This window comes from Dermacentor silvarum, chromosome 1, assembly GCF_013339745.2.
Source record: "Dermacentor silvarum isolate Dsil-2018 chromosome 1, BIME_Dsil_1.4, whole genome shotgun sequence".
NCBI classification, from domain to species: Eukaryota; Metazoa; Arthropoda; class Arachnida; order Ixodida; family Ixodidae; genus Dermacentor; species Dermacentor silvarum.
In genome coordinates, this window is record NC_051154.1 from 22,435,008 (window position 1) to 22,441,007 (window position 6,000).

The following is a 6,000-nucleotide window of genomic DNA, read 5'->3' on the forward strand; positions in this document are numbered from 1 at the left end:
CCCTCGATGGCTCAGCCACATGACGCATAAGAAAGATGTTGAACATCGCAAGTGGCAAGTACATGAGCAAGTTTTTTTTTTCTTATTTTTTATGCTGGATGTTGAGTGTGCAGCAGAAAACGTAATACACCATTGCATGCGTTTGTACAATTGATAGCCATCAGTCCATAGCTAACGAAGGAAAGAGTATCGAAGGATGCATGTGGCGGCAAAGCGGCATCGTTGAAGCAATTTATGCCGCTAGGTTTGAAACCTGATGGAAAGAAAAAAGCAAATTAAAAATACGATCAATGCAGGGCTTTATTTTGCAAGGAGAAAGGTGCGCGATATACTTAAAGTTCAAAGAGATTTGTTGAAACAGCCAACTTCTAGAGTAGTAGTAGTAGTATAAACTTTATTTTGTCCGAGATGGAGTTTAAGGAGGAGGGGGGTGGAAGGAACCGCCCTCTTCTTCCTCAGGCGGCGGCCATGCCTTGCGCTTTGGCTGCGTCTTTGGCCATCTGGACGACCCGGAGTTGGAGATCCAGGTCTGAGCTGAGCAGGGTAGTCTCCCACTGCTCTAGGGTAGTGATGGGAAGGGGAGGCAATAAGCTAGTGCGTTTATGGTCCTTATCAGGGGACATGCCCACATTATGTGGTGAAGATCGGCTCTACCTGCGCATAATTTACAATCTGCTGTATATAGCCCGGGATAGAGGTGACTGTACGTCACTGGGTTTGGGAAAGTGTGCGTCTGTAAAAGTCGTCAGGTGCTTTTTATCTAAATTTTTGTTAGCGGCAGGGTAATGCCCCCTGCCCTGGTGGTAGAATTGTATAATTTTATTGTAGGATACCATCCGGTTCCTGCCTGAACGGCAGAGGGATTCCAACTGCTCATCGAAAGAGGTAGTCGTGCGGCCGCGGATGGCCAGTTCTCGGGCCTCACTGTGCGCAGCTTCGTTTCCCGGAAAACCGGAGTGCGCCGGTGTCCAAACGAGTTGCGTCCATCTGCGCCGGGTTTCGGGTACCCTGGGAAGAATTTTGAGGGCTTCGGGCGAAATGCGCCCTTTCGCGAAATTTCGTATAGCTGTCTTTGAGTCGCTGACTATGAATCTGTCTGCGGAGGAGGCGCACGCCAAGGCGATTGCGACTTCCTCCCCGACCTCCGGTGAGGTTTTAATAACTGAGCTTGCAGCGACGATTTGATTTTGCTGATCTAGTACAGCCGCTATCATAGCGTATCGGTCACGATACTCGGCAGCATCTACATAGGCCACGTCCTTAGTGTTTGCAAAGCGTTTTTGTAAGGATTTGGTTCTTTCCTGCCTGCGCTCTTAGTTGTGCAGAGGGTGAGTGTTCTTAGGTAATGGTGGAGACGTGTATGTGTTTTCTTAACTCTGTCGAAATGTCCCGCTGTGGTCCGAATTGGGTGTTGTATGGAATCCCGAGTGATTGGAGAATGTGTTGTACTGTCGGAGACTGCGAGAGTCTCTCCAGTTGGGCAATTACTTGGGCTTCCATGAGCTCGTCAAGAGTGTTGTATATTCCTAGGGCCTCAAAATTTTCGTTTGTGGTGGTAATTGGGAGGTGTAGAGCCTGCTTGTATGCTCTCTTTATCATGAGGTTAATTTTGGAGCGTTCATCACTCTTTAGTTGAAGGAATGGGGTAGCGTACGCTGTTCCGCTTATGACAAAAGCCTGTACCTATCTGAGTAGATAAGTTTCTCTCATGCCGTGGTGTCTGTTGGGGATGTGAGAAATGAGTTTTGTTATTTGATGCACGTGGTGAGTCTAGTGCCTTTATCACTTCGTTGTTGTGTCCATTGGCCTGTATTCTGAGTCCAAGGATCCTGATGCTCGGTACTATTGGGATGTCCTGGTCGTTAGCTTTGAGCATGATTTGAGGGGGTGTGGTGACAGTTTTCCTGCCTCTGCACGTGGGTCTATACAGAAGTAACTCTGACTTTTGCGGGGAGCAGGAGAGTCCTTTAGGTGTTACGTATTCCGTGACAACTTCGATCGCGCTTCGCAAAGTTTCTTGGATTTCTCCGTCACTCCCTCCGGTTACCCAGAGTGTCCCGTCGTCTTCATATAATCTATGCTGTAGTTTAGGGATTTTAGCTAGCTTGCTTGGCAATCCTAGCATAGCCATATTGAAGACGTAGGGAGCCAGGCCCGAGCCCTGGGGTGTCCCTCGATTCCCGAGCGAAATGCTTACCGAGGTTACCCCACCGACGGTGATTGTGGCTGTCCTGTCTGTAAGAAAGTCTTTGATCTGGAGCCAACCCCTAGTTTGCTTAGGTGGGTTAGGATGGCTTCGTGATGAACATTGTCGAAGGATTTGGTTAGATCGAGGCCAAGAATGGCCCGGGTGTCAAGTTCTGAGATGTGATCTGCGTCTATTATCTGGTGCTTAATTCGAAGCATAATGTCCTGCGTGGAACGCTTGTGCCTGAAGCTAATTATCGTGCGAGGGTACAGGTCGTGGGCTTCCATGTGTTTGTTTAGGTGAGTAAGGATGATGCGTTCCAGAAGTTTGCCTAGGCAGCAGGTGAGCGAGATTGGTCTTAGGTTCTGTAACTGTAACCTCTTGCCCGGCTTTGGTATCATGACAATTTTAACTTCCTTCCACTGTTGAGGGTTGTGGACAGTCTCCCAACACTTATTGAGACACTTAGATAGTGCTTCTATGTAGTCATCGTCCAGGTTCCGCATAGTTTTGTTTGTGACGCCGTCCGGACCGGAGCGGAGTGCGTTCGTAGACCGTGTATGGCCTCGCGGACTTCCGCTTCCGTGATAGGTTCGTCGATTATTGAGTTTGGACCTCCCGTGTATGCGGGTAAGGGCGTTTTGTAATGATTTCCGATGTATAGATTCTTGAGTTCGTTTATTAGATCTGTGTCTGATCTCGGGTAATTATTAATTATTTTGCTGAGATTATGCCTCTGCGTGGTTTTACTGTTCTCGGGATCGAGTAGACATGTAAGTATGCGCCATGTTTGGCCATGCCTAATTGCGCTTCCATTCCATCACATGTACTGTGCCAGTTTTGGCGGGTTAGCTGGTGAGCATAGTCTTCAATTTGTTTGTTTAAGATTGATATGCGCTTACGTAGGGATCTATTCAGTTTGTGTTGTTTAGGTCGTCTTTCCAAGCTAGCTTTTGCTTCCCACATGTGGAGGAGCTTGGCATCTGCCGCCTGGATCTTAGCTTCTTTTGGTATGGTTCTGGTCGCCTGCTAAACCTTTTCTTTTAAGTTGTCGACCCATGCCATAATGTCTATAATCTCAGAAACGGTAGGTTCGTTTTTGTTTCTTTTTACTTGCCTAAAAGTGTCCCAGTCCGGGATGTGGATTCGTTTGCCAATAGGTTTGGCGGGTCCCGTTAGGATTGTGGTGGCCATTATGAAGTGGTCACATAATTTGGCCTGACGCCCCGTCTCTTGGAGGGCAATTATGTCTGGCGCTTCGGAATCCTTAGTTTGTAAGAACTGCCGGAGATTCCCTCTTGCGGCGCAATCCCCGGCTACTCCATTGCCATATGACGTACATAGTGCTAAAGCAAAACTTATTTGGAACCATTTCACTGAGCATATGACTTTTGAGGCCACTGAGGCGCCATTCAACGGTCTAAAATGTACTAAATGGTACTAAAAGGTGCTAAAAGGCCCTAAGGTACTAAAATGTACTTAAAGGCCGGAACGGTCGCATGCAGAAAAATGGAGAGGTGGCAGAGAGACCTATTGGGTGCCACACTTATGCCTGTTTGCCCTCATTGTTTGCGTCTGATGACATTGATTGATTGATTGATTGAGTGAGTGAGTGAGTGAGTGAGTGAGTGAGTGAGTGAGTGAGTGAGTGAGTGAGTGAGTGAGTGAGTGAGTGAGTGAGTCAGTGAGTGAGTGAGTGAGTGAGTGAGTGAGTGAGTGAGTTAGTTAGTTAGTTAGTTAGTTAATTAATTAGTTAGTCAGTCAGTCAGTTAGTTAGTTAGTTAGAAAGCAACAGGAGCAATAGACGTTATTTGCTTCGTGACCCGCCGCGGCAGCTTAGTGGTTATGGCGTTGCACTGCTGAACTCGAGGTCGTTGGTTCGATCCCGGCCGCGGCGTACTCATTCTGATGGGGGCGAAATTCAAAAACGCTCGTGTACTTGGGTCTCATCATCATAATCATCAGCCTATATTTATGTCCACTGCAGGACGAAGGCCTATTCCTGAGATCTCCAATTACCCCTGTCTTGCGCTAGCTTATTCCAACTTGCACCTGCAAATTTCCTAACTTCATCATCCCACTTAGTTTTCTGCCGTCCTCGACTGCGCTTTTCTTCTCGTGGTATCCATTCTGTAACTCTAATGATCCACCGGTTATCCATCCTACGCATTAGATGGTCTGCCCAGCTCCATTTTTTTCTCTTAATGTCAACTAGAATATCGGCTATCCCCGTCTGCTCTCTGATCCACACCGCTCTCTTCTTGTCTCTTAACGTTAGGCCTAACGCGTTTCGTTCCATCGCTCTTTGTGTGGTCCTTCACTTGTTCTTGAGATTCTTTGTTAGCCTCCAAGTTTCTGCCACATATGTTAGCACCGGTAGAATGCAATGATTGTACGCTTTTCTTTTCAACGACAGTGGTAAGCTTCCAGTCAGAATTTGGCGATGCCTGCCATATGCACTCCAACCCAATTTTATTCTTCTGTAAATTTCCTTCTCATGATCAGGGTCCCCTGTGAGTAATTGACCTAGATAGACGTACTCCATTACAGAATCTAGAGGTTGCCTGGCAATCCTGAATTCTTGTTCCCTCGCCAAGCTATTGAACACTACCTTTGTCTTCTGCATATTAATCTTCAACCCAATTCTTACACTTTCTCGATTAAGTTCCTCAACCATTAGCTGTAATTCGTCCCCATTGTTGTTGAATAGGATAATGTCATCTGCAAACCGAAGGTTGCTGAGATATTCGCCGTTGATCCACACTCCTAAGCCTTCCCAGTCTAAGAGCTTGAATACTTCTTCTAAGCACGCAGTGAATAGCATTGGAGAGATTGTGTCTCCTTGCCTGACCCCTTTTTTGATAGGTATCTTTCTACATTTCTTGTGGAGAACCAAGGTTGCTGTGCAATCCTTGTAGATATTTGCTAAGATATTCACGTATGCCTCCTCTACTCCTTGATTACGCAATGCCTCTATGACTGCTGGTATCTCTACTGAATCATATGATTTTTCATAATCTATGAAAGCCATATAGAGAGGTTGATTGTACTCCGCAGATTTCTCGATTGCCTGATTGATGACATGGATGTGATCCATCGTAGGATATCCCTCCCTGAAGCCAGCCTGTTCTCTTGGTTGATTGAAGTCAAGTGTTGCCCTGATTCTATTGGAAATTATCTTGGTGAATATTTTATACAGTACTAAAAGCAAGCTAATGGGCCTATAATTTTTCAGTTCTCTAACGTCTCCATTCTTATGGATTAGTATAATGTTGGCATTCTTCCAGTTCTCTGGAACACTTGAAGTCGTGAGACATTGCGTATAAAGGGCCGCAAGCTTTTCAAGCATGATATCTCCTCCATCGTTGATTAAATCGACTTTTATTCCATCTTCTCCAGCAGCTTTTCTCCTGGTCATGTTTTGCAAGGCCCTTCTAACTTCATCACTAGTTATAGAAGGAGCCTCTGTATCCTGTTCATCACTACTTATAATGAAGTAGTTTGGCTACTCTGGGGACTGTACAGGTCAGTATAGAATTCTTCCGCTGCTTTTATTATGCCGTCGAAATTGCTGATGATATTACCCTGCTTATTTTCAGTGCATACATCTTGCCTTGTCCTATGCCCAGCTTTCTTCTTACTGATTTAATGCTGCGTCCATATTTTACGGCTTCCTCAATCTTTACCACGTTATAATTTCGAATATCCCTTACTTTCTTCTTGCTGATCAGTTTTGACAATTCAGCGAATTCTATCTGATCTCTTGAGTTTGACACTTTCATGCTTTGCCGTTTCTTTATTAGGTCATTTGT